Below are 17180 nucleotides of genomic sequence, written 5' to 3' on the forward strand. Positions count from 1 at the left end.
GATAAGCTGGTGAAAGAGGTGGAGCTGGGTCGCATGGCTGGGCCTTTTCAACGCCCGCCATTGGACGGTTTACGTGTGTCTCCTTTGGGAGTTGTTCCCAAGAAGGAGACCAACAAGTTCCGCCTCATCCACCACCTTTCATATCCACATGGGGAGTCAGTTAATGATGGGATTGACCCGGCGTTGTGTGCGGTGTCTTACTCTTCATTTGATGCGGCGTTGGGTTGGGTGCGGCGGTATGGTTCTGGTGCTCTGTTGGCTAAGACCGACATAAAAGCGGCCTTCCGCCTTCTTCCGGTTCACCCGGAGAGCTTCCACTTACTGGGGTGCAAATGGCAGGAGAATTACTATGTGGATCTGTGCCTTCCTATGGGGTACTCGATCTCCTGTGCATATTTTGAGGAGTTCAGCACCTTCTTGGAATGGGTAGTGCGGCAGCAGGCGCAGGTTGACTCGGTGCTGCACTACTTAGATGATTTCCTGTTCATTGGCCCCCCGGGTACGTGGGTGTGTTCTTTGTTGCTGAGAACCATGGAGCGGATTTGCCGTTGGTTCCGCATTCCCCTGGCTCCGGAAAAGACGGAGGGCCCTACTACTGAGGTCAAATTCTTAGGCATAGTTATTGACACCCTGGGTATGGAATGCCGTTTGCCAGAGGATAAACTACAGGAGTTACGGTCTCTGGTGGAAATGGCCTCGCGCCGGCGGAAGCTGCGCCTGCGTGATTTACAGTCTTTACTGGGGCGGCTTAACTTTGCTTGTAGAATTATGCCGATGGGGCGGGTTTTCTGCCGGCGCCTGGCTGCGGCCACAGCAGGCGTCAGGCAGCCTTTTCACTTTGTACGTTTGGGAGCTGATTTGCGGGAGGATTTGGCGGTTTGGGGATCGTTTTTGGCTCGTTACAATGGGCGTTCGGTGTTTTTGGCAGAACCGGTGTCTAATGCTGACCTTGAGTTGTTTACCGACGCGGCGGGTTCCTTTGGTTTTGGGGCCTTTTTTCAGGGTCAGTGGTGTGCTGGGGAGTGGCCTGATGTATGGCGTCAGGAGGGCCTGGTGCATAATCTTGCGTTGCTGGAACTCTTCCCGATAGTGGTGGCCACGATGATCTGGGGGGAGCGGCTTTGTGACCGTCGCGTTCGTTTTCAGTGTGACAACATGGGGGTGGTGCAGGCCATCAATTCGCAGTCCGCCAACTCTCCGCCGGTCGTTCGTCTGCTGCGTCAGTTGGTTTTGAGGGGATTGGAGCTGAATGCTCATTTTGTTGCTGTACATTTGCCGGGTTGTAAAAATGTGATCGCTGACGCCATTTCTCGTTTTCAGTGGGATCGGTTTCGGGAATTGGTGCCAGATGCGGATCCGGTGGGCGTCCCTTGTCCGGAGGAGCTGTGGCGTCTGGTTTGAGGATGGCTATGGCTTTGGTGAGGCGTTCCGTGGGGGACTCTACTTGGCGGGGATATAGTTTAGTTTGGGTTGAGTGGGAGCGTTTGGTCGCTGAATTGTATGGGGGTCTCTCTCCTTCTGATTGGGAGGCGGCTGTTTTGTTTTTCGTGGGGTCCTGTTTTGGGTCCGGGGTTTCTCCTGCGGGTTTATCCAAGAGGTTAGCCGCCTTGGCCTTCTGGTTCAAGTTGCGGGGTTTTCAGGATTTTACTAAAACCTTTTTGGTGCGGCAGGCTGCTAGGGGTTTTCGGAGAGGTGCTGGGGTCCGTGACTCTCGTCGGCCTTTGTCGTTTTGGGGGCTGGGTGGTTAGACATAGGGAGCTTGAGAAGGTGTCGACTGAGTTGTTTCGGAGCGATGGCGTTCACCTCAATGCCATCGGACAGGATATCTGGTTGCTAGGCATTCAGGAAGGGATCATTAATGCTGTGCGGGTCTGGGGAGACGAGCGCGAGTATGGTGGTCACTCGCGCCCGTCGTGGCGTGCACAGGAGGGGTTTTTGGAGGCACAACGGGGGTGGAGGAATAAGGGGTCATCTCCACCCTCTTGGTAATATGCATGTTGGTGGAGAACCGTGATGGATAACAAGTTCTGTGGTCAGGGGTACCCAGGACGTAATTGCCTCCGATGTCGGTGCCCTTGGGCTAGGTGAATCACGGCTGGGGGTAATAGTCGGAGGTGATGGTGGTGTCTCGGGGGTGGTGCCTTCAGAGGCCCCTCCTTCTTGGAGGGGATACCATTCATGTTTTATGTTTTGGGATTGGATGGTTAGGTAAACGGGGAGTTATGTTTTGGATATGCAAATTAGGAAATGTTTGGCATGCGGGTCTAATGGCATTCTTGATATGTTTATGAATATGGTAATTTCTGATGCTAATTAAGTGGTTATGTTAATAAAAGCCGCTGTGGCCTATTCTTCCAACCTCTGTTGTCAGTGTCTTTATTGGGTTTCACGGGGATAGGTTGGGGGTAGGCATACAGCTCATATAGGCCAATTTTATAGTCAAGGGATTGGAATCTATTTTTAGATGGGTGTTAATGTGGTGCAATATGAGTCCATCACCACTGTACGTGTGCACACATCCCCAACACCCATAAGGATATTTACAGAAAGCCGATTTACACACCCGTAGATTTTTGGCACGCGGGAGGATATCAGAGTACGCACACAAACACATGGAGAACATACCAATCCCATAAAGATGTTGACCTTCGTCAGATTCGAACTGAGAAGCCCAGCGCTGTCAGTGTGAGAGGCCGGTAATCCTGAATGAGTACCATTGTATATAGTTGCACCTTGTTTGCTGATTAAATTATATTGTATAAACTAATGCCTGCAATATTGCCCTTTGGTCACAAGAGGACACTGTTTCCCCCTCTGCTGTTCCTCCACAGACTTGTTGATAAGGAAGTTGTTCACTCTGATGTAGCCTTGATAGGGTCCATGCACATGTACCTCTCGGGCACGTATTCTGACGTGGAATTAGCTTCAGAATCCACGCAGAAAAAAGCCTCCCAGTGACTTCAATGGGTTCCTTTTTGCATGAGCGGAAAAAAAAACCTATTGATGTCAATGCGAGGCTTTTTTTTTTATTCCGTGTCAGAATCCGCGCTCGAAAACTACATATACATGGACCCTTAGGGTCAGTTCACACACAGTTTTTTGCAGGAGGATTTTAACGTGGAATCCACCTCAAAATCCACCTGAAAAACCAGCTCCATTCATTTCAAAGGGAGTCACTAGTTTTTGGTTTTTTTTCTGTTATGTTTTTTTTTCAGCTAAGCGACATGACCTATCTTCAGGTGGATTCCGCCTGGAAAAACCCATTAAAGTGGGAGGTTGGAAAAAACGCAACGTGTTTTTTTTGACATGGTTTTTGCAAAAAACACTTAAAAATACCACTAGCGTTTTTTTAAAGAGAAGTTTCCAGGTCCATACAGTGTGCTGGAGCAAAAAAAAAAAACATGTCAAATACCGTGTCAAAAACCACGTCAAAAACCGTATCATGACAAAAACTTCATCAAAAATCTGTTTCCTATTTCCTGAAGCAGATTTTTTTCAGCTTGCAAAAAACGCCATGTCAACGGACCCTTAGTTGGTTAGTCTCTTAGCATCTGTGAAAGGCAGACATGCTGGGATAGAATCTGTCGCCATCAGTTCTGGAGAACTTTCTGGCAGAACCAAGAACTGCTCTGGGTGAATAGAGATGACCTCTTCTACTTTCCTCACCTTAGATGGGAGAAGATCGTGCAGGAGAGTGCCAATGGGGAGCAACGAAAGCCAGGCCTCCCGGGCCTTCACCATTTCCTGTTGCAACCAAACCTCAGAGGATCCTGTGATATTACCAAGTCCATCAAATTGCCTATTTCCACGTGCTCAGGACTTGATACTGATATTCACTAGGGGTGACCAGGGAGGTCTGGGTTTAGAGGTTTCTATAAGTTTGTTAGCCCCCATGCTACATCTCTAGTAGCTCGGCTTCACACACAAACCACTTCCTTCTTTATCAGAGGTATTAATAAGTAATTTGGGCGGCCGTCCTTGATGGGCCCGTCGGTAGGCAAACTATAGAGAGGAAGTTTGGACATATAGAGCCTACTAGGTTTATGCAGCGCTGGGCTCTCGCTATCCATTCGAGTGTGTGTGGAATTCCATGTGGTTTCACCGTGGTTTTAGTAAAATACGTTTTTAGCTGAACTGGTATTGGGTCGTTCTTTGCGTCTGTGACTTCGCTGTATTCTGTGGAGCACACCTCTGTCACGGCTTACACCAGTTCATTCACTTGGGTGAAAAAAATAGATTGCTGCTTATACCTGTTGCTGGTCACGCGGTAAGGGTGCATTCACACTACGGATACGGTGACTGATTCTGAACGTTAAAACACTTTCAGAATCAGAGCGTATAAAGCAGATCCATTCATTTCAATGGGAGCCGGCATACGAGCACTCCCCATTGAAATGAATGGGTTGCTTTTTACTCTACGAGCGCTCCCATTGACGTGAATGGGAAGCGCTCGCGTGTATGGCTCGGACTGAGCCGAGCGCCGGGCCCCTTCACACGGCAAGTCGTACACGCGAGCGCTTCCCATTCACTTCAATGGGAGCGCTCGTAGAGTAAAAAGCAGCCCATTAATTTCAATGGGGAGTGCTTGTATGCCGGCTCCCATTGAAATGAATGGGATCTGCTTTATAACGCGCTGATTCTGAACGTGTTTTAACATTCAGAATCAGTCACCGTATCCGTAGTGTGAATGCACCCTTACATAGAATACAATATGCCTAGTAATGGCGGAAAGCTGGTAATCCATTATTGCTTTCTTACTAAAGCGAGAGCACTGGTAGCGGCTTTGTTGCAGCCAGAACCATCCTTACAAAATTGTAGATAATGTAATACAATAAGCTATATATGACTCAAAATATGGAGGTTCACTTGTAAACAGATATATTTAATCATACACCCAAGCTTATTTTCGGCCATGTGTTTCAAGACTTTGCTTTTTCCACAGACCTGTTCACCTCAATGGCCTGGATCACAGACCCACCCAGCCATGTGAACAAGCACTTATAATAACAGATCATGTAGGTCATTCATTACTAGGACCAGTGTACCAATCTTGAGCAATGTAAAGGTCACATTTCGGTTGCGCCACTATACACGGAGTTACATAGGTAGAGCACAGGTACATCAGGTTCATCCCTTGTACACATGATGACCTCTATGTGACACATGACTGTCCCCGGTGTGAATGCTGCCTCATGTTTTGGAGGATTCCTGGAGACAATTGCAGGGCTGAGCCGCATGCTTGCCTCATGTCTCACTGCAGTTAAACAATAACTATTTCTGGAGAGTAATGACAGCGCACGCCGCGCCGGACCCGAGTTAAGAGGTTCATCCGTCATCTTGTCATGATAAATCGACTTGAATAATTAGCTGAAAAGCCGACATTAAGTGATGATGACCCTTCAGTGTTAAAGACAGGGTTTAATGCAGATAGTCTGTGACTCAATATCAAAGAAATGTGTCATAGCTTATTATACATTCATGAACTTTCATATAGAGGGTCACCTTATATCATCACCGGCCATCTACGGATATCAATACAGAGCCACAGATAGGATATCACGTCTACTACCAGTCCTCAATATGGAAATCATTCACCTTTATATCATTGTGGCACATATAGCATTCTATACTCTTCCCAATTTCTATATGACTTCAAAGGAACACATAGATTTTTTTGTCGATGTACAGTATTGAATAGAAAATTTAAGGTTGTGCAGAAAAAATGCTGCAAAGTAAGATTGTAATAATAGAAGGGTTAATAGATTATTTTTGTGAATTAACTTACTTTGCCTATAACTTTTGCACAGTACTGTATAAAAATGTTGACCATTTTCTATACAGCCCACTCTTCACTCTTCAGCCTTCACTGTGCCCTGTGCACCACACATCAGGTCACAATGATATAATGTGCTACACCTGGGACCCCCTGGGGGCTATAAGGGAAGAGGAAAGGCCGCGAGCAGCAGAAGGTATAGGTAACCTAATAAGGACCATTACCAACCTATTAAAAAAGCAGTGGGGATCCAGTAGGTCCCCCAAAAGGCAACAGTGCTGGCTGGCAGGTGGAAATTTAAACACGGGCCACATTTGGTCTATGGACCATATTTTGGCCCATGGGCTGTAGGCATTTATTATCCAATATATAGGCAATGTGCATTATTTTTTATAATACTAAATAGTATCATGTTCACTTTTATCTTTTTTATCTTTCTTATTTGTTAATATGTTAATATGTAAATTTAAATAATTGTTACTGTAATATCACTTAGTATGTTGCCTAAGTGAAAGGTCATAAAATATATAGTCATATCACATAGTGATCGCATTGATAACATCCTAACATTAGGCCATCTTTTCTTATGCCAGGAAAATCTTTGTAGCAATAAAAAATAAATAAATAAATAAATAAAAAAAACTATAAAAATTCTAAATTACCCGTTTCCTGAGAACACAAATAAAAATAAACAATAGCAAACAAATCAGCCATTCCCATACAAACTACAACATTTATAAAAAATAATTTATCCCATATACCGAACACTGTAGTGGTAAAAAAAAAAATTGCCAAATCGCCATTTTGCCTCCCAAAAAAATGGAATATAAAGTGATCAAAACATTGAACAACCCTCACAATAGCATGTATAAAAATTACATCTTGTGTTGCAAAAAGAAAAAAGACCCTTGCACACAATCAAGTCCCATCCGTGGAGAACGGTCTGTGTGGGCTGTAGTATCTGCACTGGATTGCAATCTTACTACTCCTCTGTGGGTAAAAATAATCCTCAAAAATGGAAAGAGGAATATTTTTACTCTTCCGGAAAAATTGTATTGTGACCTCTGCCCTCTGCAATGGTGGCTGCTCCACTCCACACAATGGATGCTTGTCATGGCACTTCTAGGGGGGGGGGGGCGTTTATTGTAGCTGACTCTAGTGACATTGGTTTCACTCTTTGGGCCAACCAGCCATGCTGCTATAACCAATTTCATTCTCCAATACCTGTCTTTGTTGTGCCATCTTAGTGAACTCACACTAGGAACAACTCTGACGCCATTCTTCAGTAAATATCCATGAATCGCTTAGTCAGAAACCAGTTCTCACCTGAATATTACAAATTTTTGAGTTTTTAACAAAAACGAACAAATGGCAATTCACTTTGGAACAAAAATGGACACTGCTCTATACTCTGGGATCTCTTCAGGCCTCAGAAAATAATAGATGGAGGCCAAGGGGACATGACAAAAAAAAAAAAAAAAAAAATTCATACTCACCCGTGACGTAACTAAAGTCTTGTGGGTTCTGCTGCAATTTTTTTTGTCCTGGACACCATATCTGATCCCTACAGCGAATTCTTGATAGTCATGGTTATGGATGCTAAGGAGTTTAATCCACCTTAGTATGGTTAGGGGGATCTGTGGGTCTCCTTGGCTTATAGGCCAGATGGAAGCTGCAATCTCAATACTGATGCTAGTGTTTATGGGCCTTAGGGGGGGCCACTGCATCATCTCTACCCCCTGAAGTTATGCCCCTGATACTCACCTTTCCTTATCTCTTTGGGGCCTCCTCACAGTGTCTGGCGTTCTCCTGTGAGTTCATTCACTTTGGGTCACTGTTGAGGCCTGTGATTGGACCACCAGCAGTCACATGGGCACTCAGAAGTGTAATGACGCTTGATATGTCCATGCCACTATTGAGGCCCTATCACATGACATCACAGGGGAGCACTAGATGTCCTAGAGACCCAATAGAGCTAACAGAAGGTGAATATGATTTTTATTAAAAATTTTTATCTCATCCATAAGCCTCCACCCATTACACTCTGTGGTCTGAAGAAATCCCACAGTATAATAATGTAATTTTCACTTTGACATAAATTTGGCTGTGTTTGCCCTGACAGTGTTCTACACTATGTTTCCTACATAGGTCCCTAGGAGCCCTGACAGTGTTCTACACTATGTTTTATAGATAGGTTCCTAGGAGCCCTGACAGTGTTCTACACTATGTTTTATAGATAGGTTCCTAGGAGCCCTGACAGTGTTCTACACTATGTTTTATAGATAGGTTCCTAGGAGCCCTGACAGTGTTCTACACTATGTTTTATACATAGGTTCCTAGGAGCCCTGACAGTGTTCTACACTATGTTTTATAGATAGGTTCCTAGGAGCCCTGAGTGTTCTACACTATGTTTTATAGATACGTTCCTAGGAGCCCTGACAGTGTTCTACACTATGTTTCATAGATAGGTTCCTGGGGAGCCCTGACAGTGTTCTACGCTATGTATTATAGATAGGTTCCTAGGAGCCCTGACAGTGTATACACTATGTTTTATAGATAGGTTCCTAGGAGCGCTGACAGTGTTCTACACTATGTTTTATAGATAGGTTCCTAGGAGCCCTGACAGTGTTCTACACTATGTTTTATAGATAGGTTCCTAGGAGCCCTGACAGTGCTCTACACTATGTCTTATAGATAGGTTCCTGGGACCGCTGACAGAGTTCTATACTATACTATGTTTTAAGCCATTTTAAGGTGCTGTTCATACCGAACTTGTTTAACCCAAACCAAATGTTGGTCCCGAACCAACCAAACCTGAAACAAAAAGAATCTTGAAAGACTGGCCCATCTCTACTCTGCAGCTGTATATCACATCCTTATTCTCACGCACTTCTCATTTGTGATCCCTCTCAGGCCTGTCCTACATAGGCCCTAGTCCGTGTTGCTTTCTGGTGGACAGGGGGTGAACTCACTGCCTTTCAGGTTCTCCTTTTGTTACAATTGTGATTGTTACGATTGCAGGCGACATAATGTATTTTTGCTATCAGAGAGCTACATTTTAAAAAATAAATAAATAATATATATGTATACTGTATATATATATATATATATATATATATATATATATATATATATATAAAAGTATTGACCGCAGATGGCAGTGTACGTTAGTTTTGCTGTATATGGTTTATCTTGTGTTTTGCATTATTATATTGTATTATATAATGCAGTATGATTGTTATCTATTGTTATTGTATTATTGTATTTTTGTCTGGCATGTTTGGGTTCCTTCATAATATTACTGTCATTTAAGTACAGTACAACTCCCATTCTCCTCTACCCCTCCCAAAGCCGTTTCCTTCTATTAATTCACACATCAAAGACTTAGTCATCCTGTAAGATTTTCTTTTGCATTGTGAGAAAATACTTTCAGGTAGCTGTGGTTTTTCTTTGATATTTAAGGTCTAACTTCACTCATGAACTGAACATTCATGAGTGACTATGGATGACTTACATTTTTCAGTCCCATACTCATAGGATTGGAGGAAATTGGACATAGGGAGTTGTTTGTCATAGTTCCCACACTAAGAAAATGTCACCTATGCTGGAATAAAGTTGGATGAGAGTGGTTGAGGAGATAGCACAAGATTGCAACACATTTCGAACCCCATTATAGTCTATGGGGGGAAATGCTTGTTTCAGGGGTACGCAACATTCGATCAAATTCTACTTACCAAGTCCATGAGTGAGGGTCCGGCTGGATTCTTCTCCCTGCACAGCATCCCCGCGTCCTCTTCCGGCCTTGAATTCACTCTGCTAGGCATCGAGCCTAGGCAGAGCTGACTGCGCATGCCCGCACTACAAGAAAATGGCCGCTTACCGTGTAAGCGGCCATTTTCTTGTAGCGCGGACATGCGCAGTCGGCTCTGCCCAGGCCCGATGCCTAAGCAGAGTGAATGCAGAGCCGGAAGAGGACGCGGGAACGCTGCACAGAGAAGACTTCTAAAGGTAAGAGAAGAACCAGCGTTGATTGGCAATGTATAGCATTCTGCCAATCAACGCTGGTTCTGCATCGAATCTTAACTTCAAACAGCTAGTAGTATTCGATCGAGTACGAGTATTTCGAATACCATAGTATTCAATCGAATGCCTACTCGATCGACTACTCGCTCATCTCTAGTGCTTTCACATCACGTTTTGTAGGTCCGCCTAACTTACACGTTTTTACAGTTGTTTACCTTTTAAAAACGTGTCAGTCAGCGGACCCATTGACTCCAATGAAAACAAAAAATACTCCATTGTGTCTTGAAAATGCCCCTCTCCGTTATTTCAAACGGACAGAAAAGCGTGTACTACTCCGCTTTTCTGTCCTTTAAACACAACGGATCCGTGACGGTTCAGTGTCCCTTCCCCTCAGTTTCCTATGTGAGTGGATGCCAGCACTGTGCATCCGTTTACTACAATCCGTTAGAGCCTCTCACTTCATTCACTGAATAGGAGCTCCTCCCTCATTACCATAACCCCGCCCCTTATCTGCAGGCAGAAACTGCAGGGTCTCCTGGGAAGAAGAAGCTGGAGTTCAGTGTAAAGTAAGTCCAATCCCTTCCTCCCTTCCCTGTTCCCAGCAAGAGTGATAATATCATTGTGCTGCCCTCCTTCCTCCACCTCTGATAGTGTAATTGTCTGCAGTATCATACCCATGTTTTCTTCACTTCACAAGTCCCGCCCCTCCCCCACCCCATCAAGGAGCCGGAACAAGCTAGCAGTGCTACCACTAATGGTACTATGTGAAGCACATGTGGGGGGTCACAGAGGAGCTGTCCCCCCAAGCACAAGTCACAGCACAACTTTTTTTTTTGTTATTTGTGCTGTGACTTGTAGTGCTTGGGGACAGCTCCTCTTTTTATCAACAAACTTTAATTAGTGTTTCATAATGTAAACATAAAAAACTGATCCGTTTTTTTTTTAGCAAAAACTGATGCAAATAGATGCACATCCGTTAACGGATCAGTCTTTTTGATGCCTGAATTGACATCAGTTTGCATCAGTTTTTTTATTAAAATAATGGATCTGTTTAACTGATCAGTTAAACTGATGTGAAAAACGTGGCGTGAAAGCACCCTTACGCTAGGTTCACACCTGCGTTCTGGTCTCCGTTCTGTGCTTTCCGTCTTCTGCATGCCAGAAGATGGAAAAGCACAGACCGGGTCCGGCCGTGAGCGGCAGTGAGCGTTTTATGCTCTCCGCCGCGAAACCAGATTTTTAAATCCGGACACAGAGTACTGCATGTCCGACTCTGTGTCCGGATTAAAAAACCCGGTTTCGCGGCGGAGAGCGCAAAACGCTCACCGCCGCACATCTTTCTCACCCATTCAAATGAATGGGTGAGAAAGTGTCCTGCAGGTTTCCGTCTCCTGCTCTGTTTTATGCAGGAAACGGAAACCTGCAGAACGGACACCTGGGCGCAGATGTGAACGAGCCCTTACTTGTACTTGAACCTTGCTTGTTATCTGCCTGTATTTCTACAGTTTGTATTTGTGCCTGACCCCACCCTTGTTCCTGATTTTGAAAATGTGCTGCTTATTGTCTGACACTTAGGTTCTGCACATACTCCACCAACCCTGACCTCGACTCCTGCCTTGACCACTGTCTTGTCTGATCCTCCAGTGCTGTGCACTAACATTGATGTCCTTTGACCCTTCTGGGTCAGGCATCACCTACCCCGGGACTACTACTAGAGGTAGATGATAAATCACAGAGATATTCTGTAAAGTTTGCACAATGAGTTATATGGCTCCATGGTAGATTGGAGGTCTTTTACAAGGCACTAAAGGGGTACAGGCAGAAATGAGTTAATAATCTCTGGAAGACTGACCACCTCACAAGTCTTATAGCCATTAGCCACAACCCCCAACCAATAAGGATATAACTATGACCAACTGAACATTTGCAAACAGAGTGTGCTGTCTTGGATGTCTCCTGAAAATTCTTTCCATGCTTAGAAAGTCTTTTGTCCTCAAATGACCCAGTTATGATGTAAAAGTGACCAGTTACAATATACATTGCAATTTATTGTATAAGACTTCAAAGTCCAGTTGATTTATAAAAAAAACAAACCTTTATTCCAACATATTAGTAAAAAGACTTGATCACACAGCAAACGGTTTATGAATTAGTAAGATATCAATAATGGTGTCCAAACGTTTTGGTCCCTATGGACCTTGGTCTATGGGGGACCGAAACGTGGACCTTTGTCTACATCTGTTGACATGAAATGGTGGACATGTTGGAATAAAGCCTTTCGATAAATCAACTGGAGAGCTGACAGATTTTTCCTATATCTTCTCGCTTAAATTATTTTATCTGGAAGGGATAGAATATGGACAAAGAGAACCTACTAAAAGTGGCAATCTGGTGGTTCCCTCAGCAAAGACTAGATCCCTGTATGGGGGTGATAGGGAGAAAAACTGGGGACCACTTACACATCTCCCCTTGGAGTAGCCTAAAGAAAAAACACTTCGGTGAAACAATGGATTCACACCAGTTGTGTGTTACATTATTGAAAATGTGTGATCTCCCTGTACTGTGCTTCTAATTTCACACAATTCTATACATTGCTTTTAGGGGAGAATAGCTATGTAGGGCATCTGACAAAAAATTCTACTGGGTCCACGGAAGTCCCTAATGGCCCCATTACTACAGAGGCGTCAAGTACAGTTTTTTAATTTTCTATTCAATCAAATGTATGATTATTATAGAGGACATATAATTTCGAGAGTGCATAGTCACTAACTTTTTGGACAACTTATCCCTGTCCCACAGGCCCGATGCCTTGGGGTAACCCTGGACTCTGACCTATCCTTCCTGTCGCCTCCAACTCAAGAACATCCATCGAATCCGCTCCTTCCTCACCCCCGAAACCACTAAGATGCTCGTCCAGGCCCTCATAATCTCCCGCTTAGACTACTGCAACAGCCTTCTCCATGGACTCCGAGCAAACACCCTCACCCGCCTCCAGTCCACCTTAAACAGCGCTGCTCGTTTAATTCACCTCACCCCCCGATCTTCATCAGCTGCTCCCCTCTGCAAGTCCCTCCACTGGCTACCCATAGCCCAGCGAATTGAGTTCAATCCACTAATGTTAACATTCAAAGCGATCCACAATCTGTCCCCTTCATATATCTCTGAACTAATCTCCCGCTACCTACCTACACGTAACCTCAGATCCTCCAATGACCTCCTACTCCGCTCTGCTCTCATCCACTCCTCACACAACCGTCTCCAAGATTTCTTCCGTGCATCCCCCATACTCTGGAACTCCTTACCAAGACACATAAGACTGATGCCCACAATCACAGGCTTCAAGAAGACCCTGAAGACACCTATTCAGGAAAGCCTACGACCTCCAATAACACTACTGTCACCACACCGCCATCTGAACTGTCTCCCCCTCTCCTTCTGTCTCTACCCCTCTTCCCTCATAGACTGTAAGCCCTCGCGGGCAGGACCCTCTACCCCACTGTGCCACTCGGTCATTGTTAGTATTATATCTACCTGTATATTTTGTGTATTGTATATAAACCCCCAAATGTAAAGCACCATGGAATTAATGGTGCTATATAAATAAACAATAATAATAATAATAATAACTTAGTCTCATTTCATCGACCATGTGATTATGGCTAATAGCTAATTTTCAGTTCATTGCCTTTTGCTAGTGAAAGTCTGTCCATAGATACATTAGATAAGCAAGACGTCTTCACAGTGAGTGGAGGGGAGGTCCTGTTTTGTCTACACACAGTGAATGTAGTTGGGGGGGGTTTTATTCTCCTCACAGCTTGCACAGTCTGCAAACTGCTTGCTCTGTGCAAAGGGCTGAAAATTCTGCAAATTTCACAGTTTACAATGTTAAAAAATAGTCTTCTATGTCAGTGTATCTACTTATGGTTGTGTGATTACACATGGGATATTGTCTACAGACAGCAAGCAGATTTCCTGACTGTGCTCATAGAGTGTTTCTTTCCCTCTGTTTTGGCTGGTTGTCTGTGTATTTTGCCTGTGTTTTTAGCCAAGTGTTACTGATCTCCTAAATTATGTTCTCTTGGGCTTTTCTCAGCAATTTGTTTGCTATTTTACAGTTACTTCTGGCAGAATTCAATTTAAAGAAACCAGAAGTAGTAGTAATGGAGAGTGAAGGTGCAGACTTCTCCTTATTAACACCACAGATACAAATGTAAAACGTGCTGCAGACATAACGGGGATAACTTCAGCAGAAAAATTGATAGGACCAGTCACTTTCAGCATGCAGTCTGATCTGGCAATATTATGTTACAGAGCAGGATTTTCTGAGTAGATTGATAAGTAGTCTTGTAGAAAAAAAGTTAGTATAACTTTTATTCATTATTACATTTCTGTTCATTATGGGTGTCCAGTGGGCGGTCTTATTCAGTGATTTTCCGGTATCTCTGTATATACATTTATGATAGCTGTCAATGACTGATGGGACCACACACCGTACTCCTAAGCCTAGAATGTGAGCAAACTGCAAATTCTACTGAATCTTTTTCCATAAGATGATATATCAATGTATTCAGTTTGCTTTTCTCTATAACATGCTGCTGGTAGCTCAGACTGTATATTCAACAAGAACAGGTTCCCTGTCACTATGATGAATGGGGATTAAGGATCTATTATAATGTATTATTGCATAGGCATGTTTCGACACAGTACCTATGGTATGCCCGAACAGGCATTCTTATTAATAGCCTTTCTTAGGCCCCATGCAGTCTACATATACATTTTCCATCCCGGCCATTAAACTGTAAATAATACTTAAAGGGAGTCTTATCAGATCCAAAATGCCTTCCAAACTAATAATAATACCATATAGGTGTCTTTATGGGGTTTGTGGCCACATCTGTGTGTTACCACAAAGTTATGTCTCTGCTCCTTTTAACCCTTTCCCCATAATAGTACGGCGCATGCCGGGTGTGCAACTATGGCGTCCGCCCAGGAGTTGGGCAGCCACCACAGCCACTGGGTGTCTGCTGCTTTACGCTCGGTCTTTACGCTCTACGATCGGTCGCGGACACATTAACTCCGGTCAAAGGTGCAGGAGGCGCATGGGCATGCTCCAGGGTCGATGACACGTTTCCATGACAGCCGGGAGCCTTGTAAAGGCTCCCGGCCGGTCTGCTTTCACTTTCTTTTGCAGGCTGGTCTATGCAGCCTGCAAAAGAAATTATGATTTTTTGCAATGCATTGCATTACTGATCAGACCCCCTGGGGTTCAAGACCCCTAGGGAGTCTAATAAATGCAAAAAAAAAAGTAAAAAAATATAAAAATTTTAAAAAAGTATTAAAAATTCAAATAACCCTCCTTTCCCTAGAACACATATAAAAGTAGTTAAATACTGTGAAACACATACATGTTAGGTATCCCTGCGTCCAAAATCGCCCGCTCTACAAATCTATAAAAATATTTTTCCTGTTCAGTAAACGCCGTAGCAGGAAAAATAGTCAAAAAAGCCAAACCGCTGTTTTTTCACTGTTTTGATTCTGATAAAAATTTGAATTAAAAAGTGATCAAAGCAAAAGCATTTCCCCGAAAATGGTAGAACTAAAAAGTACACCCGGCCCCGCAAAAAAAGACACCCTATGCATCCCCGCACACAGACGTATAAAAAAGTTACGGCTGTCAGAATATGGCGACTTTTAGAAAAAAAAATTTTTAACACAGTTTTGGATTTATTTAAGGGTTAAAATGTAAATAAAACCATATAAATTTGGTTACTGAAACACAGAATACAGGGGACATGTCATTTTGGCTGCACAGTGAACGCCATAAAACTGAAGCCCATAAGAAAGTCGCAGAAATGCATTTTTTCTTCAAATTCACCCCATTATGAATTTTTTTCTAGCTTCCCAGTACATTATACAGAATGATTAATGGCGTCATCATGAAGAAAAATATGTCCCGCAAAGATTAAGACCTCATATGGCTCTGAGAGCGGAGAAATAAAAAAGTTATGGGGTTTAGAAGGAGGGGAGTCAAAAACGAAAATCAAAAAATGCCATCGGCAGGAAGGGGTTAAAGGGGTTTTTCCAAGACAGCAAGTTATCCCCTTACCAAAGTTATCCTTTAGATAGGGGATAACGTCCATTCCTTGGAAAAGCCCCTTAATAGGAACTTTGTCGACACAAACAGATGAAACCAATCACCCTTTTAAGGCTCGGAAAATCAGCCTGCAAGTGCATTGAGGAAGGGGCCAGATCTGTCAGATTTGCCTACAGACAGCAGCATGTTTTCCAGTTTTCCTCTGGAACTGCTGCTCAACATTTCCAGCCTTGGCTGTCTATAGGTAAATCTGTCACATTGGACCCCTGGTGCACTTGTAAACTGATTTGCAAATCCATAAAAATATGATTTTCTCTGCATTGTAATATCAGTTTGTGGCCACAAAAGTATGTTTCTTTTCCGTAAAATGCACCTATACGGCACTAATATTATTTTGGTAGTCAATTTGACTATGATACACTCCCTTTAAGGATCATTTACACTTCATACTTTCATTATATTGCCATAGCGGAGAAGTAGCATTTGTTCTATATGAATAAGCAGATTTCTTTATGTTCTGGCCCTTGATCATCAGGACCATAAGTCTGCCAAATTTGGGGCCTAGAAAGACATTTGCTGCCCCTCCCATTGTTCTACGAGCCCTTAATTGTTCTATTCTCCTTCTAAGCCCCTCGTAAACGTTACTGAGCACTTCCAGTCTGTAAATCCCCTTTATATAATGATGGGTTGTGTGTTTTTTCCTGCTAATAGTATGTTGTGTACTGGAGCAGTCAGGATTCATTTTATAGTGTTATATATTCTCCGATTTCTTGACAAACAGGATAGAGTATATGTACATACATCCTTAAAGGAGTTGTCCAGGAATTACAAGTATAACATTAAAAAGAAGTGTTGGTGCTCTAGAAAGAGGCGGCTATTTGGGTTTTATGGAGGACATGATATGGCTAAAAAAACATATTTGCCTTAATTTATAGGAGACCAAAGCCCTAAAAGAGGGGAATCATTTTAGTGTAGGGACCCACCTAATACAGGTCACCTTGACGGGGCAGATCAGCTTACATTTACAGCTTGAACAAAATGTAAAGTACCAAGAACCTCATTTTCATGTATCCTTATATACAGTAGGTATTTGCACTAATGCCCTTGGTGTTAGTAGAGGGCTGTGCAACTTTTTGTTTCTGCAATTAAAACAAAAACAAAAAAATACTTGTCCCCGGAATTCTGGTGCCCGCTACCAAAGTCTATTTGGTCATGTGCTGTGCCTCAGTCCCCAGAAGCTCTGCGTCCCACCTGATTCTTGAGGTCAGTCTTTGCCCTCAGTGGTCTTAT

At 43.5% G+C, this 17180-nt stretch overlaps 1 long non-coding RNA gene across 1 annotated transcript in view; it reads right to left on the bottom strand.

Moving 5' to 3' along the window:
• LOC142208787 (uncharacterized) overlaps positions 1-17180 on the bottom strand; it is a 532067-nt gene that overhangs the window by 485516 nt on the left and 29371 nt on the right. The window contains exon 2 of the long non-coding RNA XR_012716912.1: positions 13177-13217. This is a non-coding gene — a long non-coding RNA (uncharacterized LOC142208787). The remainder of the gene's footprint in view (positions 1-13176; positions 13218-17180) is intronic.

The sequence above is a fragment of the Leptodactylus fuscus genome, chromosome 6, assembly GCF_031893055.1.
Source record: "Leptodactylus fuscus isolate aLepFus1 chromosome 6, aLepFus1.hap2, whole genome shotgun sequence".
Classification (NCBI taxonomy): Eukaryota; Metazoa; Chordata; class Amphibia; order Anura; family Leptodactylidae; genus Leptodactylus; species Leptodactylus fuscus.